This window comes from Myotis brandtii, unplaced genomic scaffold (genome assembly GCF_000412655.1).
Source record: "Myotis brandtii unplaced genomic scaffold, ASM41265v1 scaffold621, whole genome shotgun sequence".
In the NCBI taxonomy this organism is placed as follows: domain Eukaryota; kingdom Metazoa; phylum Chordata; class Mammalia; order Chiroptera; family Vespertilionidae; genus Myotis; species Myotis brandtii.
In genome coordinates, this window is record NW_005370372.1 from 1,558,000 (window position 1) to 1,567,020 (window position 9,021).

The following is a 9,021-nucleotide window of genomic DNA, read 5'->3' on the forward strand; positions in this document are numbered from 1 at the left end:
TACTTCATCACAAGGGAAATTAGTCAAGCATGCTGAAAGTGTTTTCACTCTTAATGTGCTATACAGGGAGATATTAGAATAAGTTTAATCACTTTATCAGTCATTGTTTGCATCACTGTTGTTTTCATATCATATTTTTGTCATTTTTATATCATGCCTCTGTTGTTGTTATATCCTTTTGTTACTGTTTATTTATTAATAAATTTATATATTATTTTCATATATATTTTACTAATTTCCTTTCATCTCTCACAATTCTATTATAAAGAAAGGGCAAATAGCAATATTAAAATATCTCCACTAATTAATTCCCTTTTTAAAAATATACATATTTTATTGATTTTTTGCAGAGAGGAAGGGAGAGGTATAGAGAGTTAGAAACATCGATGAGAGAGAAGCATCGATCAGCTGCCTCCTGCACACTCCCCACTGGGGATGTGCCTGCAACCAAGGTACATGCCCTTGACCAGAATCGAACCTGGGACCCTTGAGTCTGCAGGCCGATGCTCTATCCACTGAGCCAAACCGGTTAGGGCAATTAATTTCCCTTTTAATGTGCACGAATTTCGTGCACCGGGCTACTAGTCTGTAATAAAGATGATGGTGTTTGTCAAAATATGAAGTTGCAACTCACTTTTGTGAATGATCTGCTGACTAATTCATTGACAGGGTTTTAAAAATTATTAACTCTATCTTCTTTCTGCCTTTTTTATTTCTTGTTTTATATGCGTTCTAATTCTCATAATGTTTTTTCTCTCTTGTCATCATTTTTATTGCCTATATTTTTATATTGGCCAAGATTTTCCACATAACATACACAAACATATTCACAATGCAATAAGGACATAACAATTATAATCCTTGTTTCTGCAACTAGCCACATGGCTGATGCTGGTATTTATAACTACCTTCTTTCACTACCGTCAGCAAATAGCGAAGCTGGTTGTGGTTGTTTGCCTGGTGAAGGGACCCGAACCTTCGTTCCTGAAGGGCCTGGGACATTTGCAGTCCTCCATGAAGTTGCCCATGGACTTCAATGGCAGGGCATGGTAGTTCTAAGAAACACCTAAGGGATCTGACTTTCAGACACGCTCCTCCTTATTTCCATTGCAGAGTAGCAGTCCAATTTCCCCTCGGTTATCAGGATCGATAAATTCAGTAAGCACACTAACTCCCCTTTATGCCTGCAGATCAGAGGCATGAGGAGCACCAAGTGGCTGGGAGGCAGTCTTAACTTCTATTTCAGTGGAATAATTGGTGCAAGCATTCCTCCTTTTGGCACTAAGACCTCTAGACCAGCATCAGGAAGAAAGCATTTTGCTAGTGGATCACCATGTGTAACAATGTTACTCTCATTCTCACCTCTTTTTCCTGAACCTGAGAATTCTGGCTATTGGAAACACAGCACATATATTGGTAGCTGATGTACAGCCTCCTGGAGAACATGAACTGAGCCCTAAGATATATTTCTACCTATTGATTGTAACTGGGTCTTCAGAAAGCTATGTAACCATTCTGCCAAGTCAGCTGCTTCAGAATGATGGGGAACACAGGAAGACCAAGGGGTTCCAAGAGCATGGGTCCACTCATGCACTCCATTTGCTGTGGAGTGAGTTCCTTGATCAGAAGCCATGCTGTGTGACAGTGTATAAGGCATTCTGTAAGCTCATGGATGGTAGTTTGGGGAGAAGCATTGCATGCAAAAATGACAAATCTCTATACATAGAAGTACACCAGTAAGAACAAAATATTGCCCTTCCCATGATGATTAGCAATCCAATCGAATGAACCTATCACCGGGTAGAAGACTGATGGCCCCAGGGAATTATGCCATATTGGGGGCTCAGTGTTGATTTTTGTTGCTGGCAGACTAGAAAATGTGCTACTGAAAAAACATTTCTAGAATTATATTCCAGAGTACACACAATATCTTAGCAATATTATTAGATGTGCTGTTTGAAAGTGACTGCATGTAATATTTTAGTGCTAGCATATGAGTCAGGCACATTATAGCAGTTAAAATTTTTGAAAGATGTATGTTTCTGAGGTATCATGAAAACCTTTAGAAAGTATGGTTCTATATGTTGAATAATAAATAGAATAATAGTTTGTATTTTTTCATAAAAATCAGCATATTTTCTTATATACCAGAAGCTCATTATATATGTTGATTTTTTTTTATTCTCACTTTCAGCCAAATTTGATTTTAGGTAACATAACCATTTAATATTGGGTAACAGGTTTATTTAGTGCCCCTCATAGTTCCTTCCAATTAACAACAGTGTTGAATAGGCCCTGGTCGAGTGGCTCAGTTAATTGGAGCGTCCTCCACTGCACCAAAAAGTTGCAGGTTTGATTCCCTGGCTGGGTCAGGGCACATACCTAGGTTGTGGGCTCAATTCCCAGTCGAGGTATATATGAGAAACCAGTCAATGTCTCTCTCTCTCTCTCTCTCTCTCTCCCTCTTCCTCTCTTTCTCCCTTCTTCCCTCTCTCTCTAAAAATCAATAAAAAATATCCTCGAGTGAGGTTCCAAAAAAAAAGTGTCAAGTAGACTAGAAGACATTCCTTATTGCAAGTGACCATAACTTTAACAGGAAACCCAAGAACCAGGGTGCAATGTTTTCCATGTTATCAGAACTGAGAATTTATGAAATTCTGATCAATTTTGAGCCACTGTGAAATTTAAATTCTCAGAGTGTAGAAAGTGATTCTTTTTTTTTTTAATATATATATATTTTTTTATTGATTTTTTTTACAGAGAGGAAGGGAGAGGGACAGAGAGTCAGAAACATCGATGAGAAAGAAACATCGACCAGCTGCCTCCCGCACACCCCCCACTGGGGAAGTGCCCGCAACCAAGGTACATGCCCCTGACCGGAATCGAACCCGGGACCTTCCAGTCCACAGGCCGACACTCCATCCACTGAGCCAAACCGGTCAGGGCGAGAAAGTGATTCTAATGAAAAAATTATAAGAGTTAGTCTGAGGGAATCACACACATGTATATGAAAGAATATCCTGAGAGAAATTTACTAGGGCTTAACTGTAATAAAGAGACTTCAAGGTGTCATAGGGAAGAGCTTTTTGATATATTAAACCTTAAAACCTTCACCAAAGAAGTCAGTGGAGCCTCCTTCTTTGGAGATCTAGATGAAAAAGTAGACGGACTTCATCTTTCAGACTAAAACCCAAGTAGTGTCAGGAACCCATCCAGAGGACCTTTCTGTTCTATGATTCCATTATTTGAACCGTTTGTGAAATCCTAGCCCTTCAATTGCTTTCTGGTGCTTGTCTCCTGTTAAGTCCCAGAGGTATATTTCCCTCCCAGGCACCAGCCCACTTAAAGCAAAGCAGTCCTGGGAGTTGCCAACTCATCAAAAGCAGGGTCTAGTCCAGCATTAACCTAATTATATGCTGCAACCACTTTTCTTATGCATCTGGGAGTAACTCCTTGGCCTCCAGCCAGCCACTCTGGGATTGGATTTTCAAGTGACATAGCCAGTTACTTTAAAATGTTTACTTCCTGAATGCCGGAGGTGGCATGTCATCTTCACAAAGGGGCAAATCCACAATGGGATCAAAAGCCTCTGCTCGTGTTAGCCAGCCTGGCTTTGCCAATGGCCACAGAGCCCTGGTTTCTCTGAACTCATATTTTCTCAGTAATGGTGCGGTATCTTGTTCATTACAACTCGCTCTGAGATGATGAAGTCGTTATGTGCCTTGCTTTTCCTTCACAGAGCATTGGTAAGCATTTTTTGAAGAAATTTTCATATAAATCTTTGAGATTTCTGGCCAGGAAATTGGGCAGACATCTGGAAAAGAAGCAGCATCGCCTATCCTCATCCAAAATGTGTTTTGTTTCATGTCTATTTTTTTTTCAAAAGACTATGCAAATTCCTTAGCCATGAGCCTTTCTGGAGCAAAGGTGTTTGAATAGTCTATGGGTTATCTTCTGTATCTTAGAAAACAAACTCTATGTTTCTCTTCCATCCCTACATTTCAGAGGGCTACAGTGTGCTGCGGAGCTCACATGTATTAAATCAATAGCATTTACTGTTGGCAGAAAAACATAATCTGCACCCAATGAGTAGAAACATAAATGCAACCTCACAAGGAAGTTAGTCAATAAGTGCATTTCTTCTCCATCTGTTGCTGCTGGGTTTGGCTGGCTTCCCCTTGTGGTGGTTTGTAGTATCCATCTTCCGATACGTTCTCCTTGGTCGAGGCTTTATGGGATGGTTTCCTGAGCTGTTATAAGACTCTTTTCCACACTCATTGAGTGGCTGCCTTGATTGATCTTAACAGCACCTTTGAAAATGCTGGTGGAAATCTTTTCTTAGTTGAGGTTTTTAGATATTGGCTATATAACTAAATAAGGAGTTCCATATTTCAAAGTAGTGTGTTTGGAAGGGTGCCCAGAGTAAAGAAAACATTAACAGGCATAAAAAGCTAGCATATGGATACTATAAGGCGTATGATGGAAAATGTCCAAATAAAGTAGTGGAACCTTCCAATCAAAGAGTGTGAGGGGCAGTAAGGAAAATATGTTCTCTCTTATGTTTCTGCCAAAATGTAAGGACAATACAACCTATAGAGTAAATTCAGCAGATGCTGGAAACTGCAAAAAAGAACACTAGTTGCATACTTTAAAATAGCATACTACTTATGTCTGAGTTTGATTGCAGTTAAATTCTGTTATTTGATCTATTTTATGTTATTGTCTCTATGTTATTTGGTCTAAAGATCACCTTAAATTAATATAGTTAGATTGTACTAAATTGTCCTCACAGAAATAATGAAATAGTATCATTTCCTTAGGAAGATCAATCAAAATATGTCCTGAATTCAATCACTTGGTAATTGTCTTTAAATTCCTATTATGCATCTAGAAATACAAGAGGTATATAAGTGTGGAACATGGCATAATTGCTTCTTTTAAAAATTTTAAAGTTGGTTTAAAAAATGGTAGTAGTCTCCACATGTTTTTGTCCACTCTAGGGCAGTTATTTCAATATTTTTTATAATAAAGATTTTTTTATTCCCAATTTCTAAGGGACATTTTATTTGGAGTTCTGAATATAAAGGCTAAGTTGATTATTTTTATTTGATACACATAGCTTTTAGGTAAGGGTTGTCATGTGTTTTATGAAATTTAAAGGTCCTTTTGATGATAAGAAATAACCAGCTAACACCAGGTAGATGAAAGGCAGGACTTCTTGTTAGTTATAGCTCCCAACTAGAGAAGGCTGCCAGGCAGGGCCACACAGGGCTTTTGCACCCAGGGACATGGCAACAGAAAGCTGGAGCTGATTAGGGCTGATGCACAGTGGCCTAGAGTGTGTGTGCCCAACAAGGGAAATGGTCGGGTGTGTACTTGATTAGCTGCTCAAGAAGAGAAACTGGTTGACCTTTGCTCAGGACCTCAAAACTGGACCAAAATAACATAATTTAAACACACACACACACACATACACACACACACACACACACACACACACAATAACAGCAACACTGTATGATATGATACAGATATAAACTGAAAACATTCTTTGTAATTCATTCATATTTTCAATAAATATTTAATGAACACACATTATGTGTTGAATCCAAGATGGACAGCGAGAAAATAAGAATGAACAAGAGGATTTAAATTTAATGGAAGACAAAAGCAATGATGACAATTTAATTATAACCCTCAGAGTCACATAAGTTGCCATTAAAACACAAAGGTAGGTGTTACTTATATAGTCCAGACCACTCAGGGGAAGTTTTCAGACATAGGATGCATCATTAACAAAGATAAAAAAGCTAGATATAATTTAATAAGCAGCAATCTTAGAAAAAAGCCTAGTACAAGTATACTGCATAAATAAATCAAAAAAGTCCCAGAAAGATAAAGAGACTTGGTTTATATCACAGATAGTATAGGAAACAGCCTATAATACCTCCCCAGCCAGTATTCACCTATCTTTTCCCTTGTATGGTCAACATCAACTTTGTTTAACTGCAAATTCCACATATTTGACTGTCTGAACATGATATGTAAGTGTTATAATAACCTGGCCAGAAGGACCAATAATAAAGAAAAGATTTAGAATTTCTTTTTTTTAATGAACACATTTTAAAAGAATGGAATTCTTTTTTTTTCTGCATCATTAAACTCTCCCCTCTCACAGTCGTCATGTCTAAATCAGAGACTCCCAAAGAGCCAGAACAGCTGTGGAAGCTCTTTATCAGAGGTTTGAGCTTTGAAACAATCAATGAGAGTCTGAGAAGCCATGGTGAGCCATGGGGGACGCTCACAGACTGTGTGCTCCAGAGGCTGTGGGTCTGTCACCTACGCCACCGTGGAGAAGGCGTGTGTGGCTATGAATGAAGGCCACACGAGGTGGATGGAAGAGTGTGGAACCAGAGAGGGCTGTCTCAGGAGAAGATTCCGAAAGACCTGGTGCCCACTTAACTGTGAAAAAGACTTCTGTTGGTGGTATCAAAGACACTGAAGAACTAAGGGATTATTTTGAACAGTAAGGGAAAATTGACTGAAATCATGACTGACCAAGGCAGTGGCAAGAAGAGAGGCTCTGCTTTTGTAACCTTTGATGACCATGACTCTGGAGACAAGACTGTCTTTCAGAAATACCACCCTGTGAATGGCCACAACTGTGACGTAAGGAAAGCCCTATCTAAGCAAGAGGTGGCCAGCGCTTCATCCAAAGTGTTTCTGAACATGTTGGTGGGAATGACACTTCGGTGGTGGAGGAAACTTCAGTGGTCGAGGCGGCTTTGGTGGCAGCTGTGGTGGCGGTGGTGGTGGATATGGTGGCAGTGGGGATGGCTGTAATGGATTTGGTAATGATGGAAGCAATTTTAGAGGTGGCAAAAGCTACAATGATTCTGGCAATTACAACCATCAACCTTCAGATTTTGGACCCATGAGAGGAGGAAACTTGGGAGGCAGAAGCCCTGGTCCCTATGGTGGTGGAGGCCAATTCTTTGTCAAACCACAAAATCAGTGGGGCTATGGCTCTTCCAGCAGCTGCAGTAGCTATGGTAGTAGCAGAAGGTTTTAATTACTGACAGGAAACAAAGCTTAGCAAGAGAGTAGAGCCAGAGAAGTGGCAGGGAAGCTACAGGTTACAACAGATTTGTGAACTCGGCCATGCACAGTGGTGGCAGGGCCTATCTGCTACAAGAAGACATATTTTAGACAATACTTATATGAATGGGCAAAAATCTCGAGGGCTGAATTTGTGACTAATTGTATTACAGGTTATTTTAGTTTCTTTTCTATGGAAAGTGTAAAGCATTCTACAAAGGGTTTTAATGTAGTCTGGTGTGTTTTTTTGCAACTCATGCTGTTGATTGCCAAAAGTAATAGTCTGAGCACGATGCTAAATAAATATGTCTTTAAAAAATAAGAAAATGGAATTCTTTTTCATTGGATTAATAATATCTGGACCCTCACCTGGTCTGGAAACTTTAGACCTGAACTTTATGGTGGCTATAACTGGTGTTGATCTTGGTTTGAAAGCATAAAGCAGAGAGTTATATAAAGTTAGAGTCTCATGCAGAGACATAAATGAGCTCTAAAATGTTCAATGTTAAATCCAAAAGAAAAGACAGGGAGCAAATTCAAGGATTAGTGAATGGGAAGAGTGAGCTGAATCTTGGAATCCAGCCTGGAAATACAACCTAAACAAGGGTTGGGGAGGAAAGTTGTAAAATGAATGTTGATGACTTCATCTGTGGGTAAGGGGGGAGTCCTTAATCACACTATGTGTTGATAGAATTTTACCTTCTAAAATTGAGGCTTTCCATTTGCATTTTATGACATTAAAACACCTCTGCACTATAGGAAATATATTGGGATAGTTGATTTTTATGTAATAGTAAACTATATTATAACTAGAGGCCCGGTACACAAAAATTTGTGCACTCGGGGGGTTCCCTCAGCCCGGCCTGTGCCCTCTCACAGTCTGGGACCCACTGGGGGATGACCACCTGCTGGTTTGGACCTGCTCCCTGGGGGATTGGGCCTAAGCTGGCAATCAGACATCCCTCTGGCAGCCCGGGAGCCCTTGGGGGATGTCCACTTGCCAGCGGGGAGCAGACCTAAGCTGCAGTCAGACATCCTTAGTGCTGCTGAGGAGGCGGGAGAGGCTCCCATCACCACCGCTGTACTGGCAGCCATCAGCCTGGCTTGTGGCTGAGCAGAGCTCCCGCTGTGGGAGCGCACTGACCACCAGGGAGCAGCTCCTGCATTCAGTGTCTGCCCCCTGGTGGTCAGTGTGTGTCATAGTGACCAGTCATTCCCAGTCTTTCTGCTGTTAGGGTCAGTTTGCATATTACCCTTTTATTATATTGGATAGAGGCCTGGTGCACGGGTGGGGGCTGGCTGGTTTGCCCTTCAGGGTGGGAGTCCCCACTGGGGTGCCACTGGGGTGCCTGGCCATCCTGGATGAGGGGCTGATGGCTGTTTTCAGGCTGGCCACACCACCTTTAGGGTGGGGGTTCCCCATTGGGTTGCCTGGCCAGCCTGGCCACACCACCTTTAGGGTGGGGTCCCCACTGGGGTGAAGGGCTGAGGGCCGTTTTCAGGCTGGCCAAGCCTCCCCAGTGACAGAAGCTCCCAGCCTCTCCTTTTTTTTCTTTTTTTTTCTTCCTGGGATATATTTACCTTCTATAATTGAAACTTTGTAGCCTGGAGTAGAGCTCAGAGCCAGCCAGGGCTTGGCTTCCTCCATCGCCAGGGGCAACCCAAGGCTCCAGCTCCATGGCCACGGCCGGCTGAAAGCAGGTATCTGGGGTTTATTTACCTTCTATAATTGAAACTTTGTAGCCTGGAGTAGAGCTCAGAGCCAGCCAGGGCTTGGCTTCCTCCATCGCCAGGGGCAACCCAAGGCTCCAGCTCCATGGCCACGGCCGGCTGAAAGCAGGTATCTGGGGTTTATTTACCTTCTATAATTGAAACTTTGTAGCCTGGAGTGGAGCTCAGAGCCGTCCAGGGCGGGTGGGAGGG

General features: G+C 41.5%; 1 pseudogene; it reads left to right on the forward strand.

The window, feature by feature from the left end:
- Positions 1-6,183: 6,183 nt before the first annotated feature.
- On the forward strand, positions 6,184-7,072 carry LOC102258866 (annotated as a pseudogene).
- Positions 7,073-9,021: the final 1,949 nt, after the last annotated feature.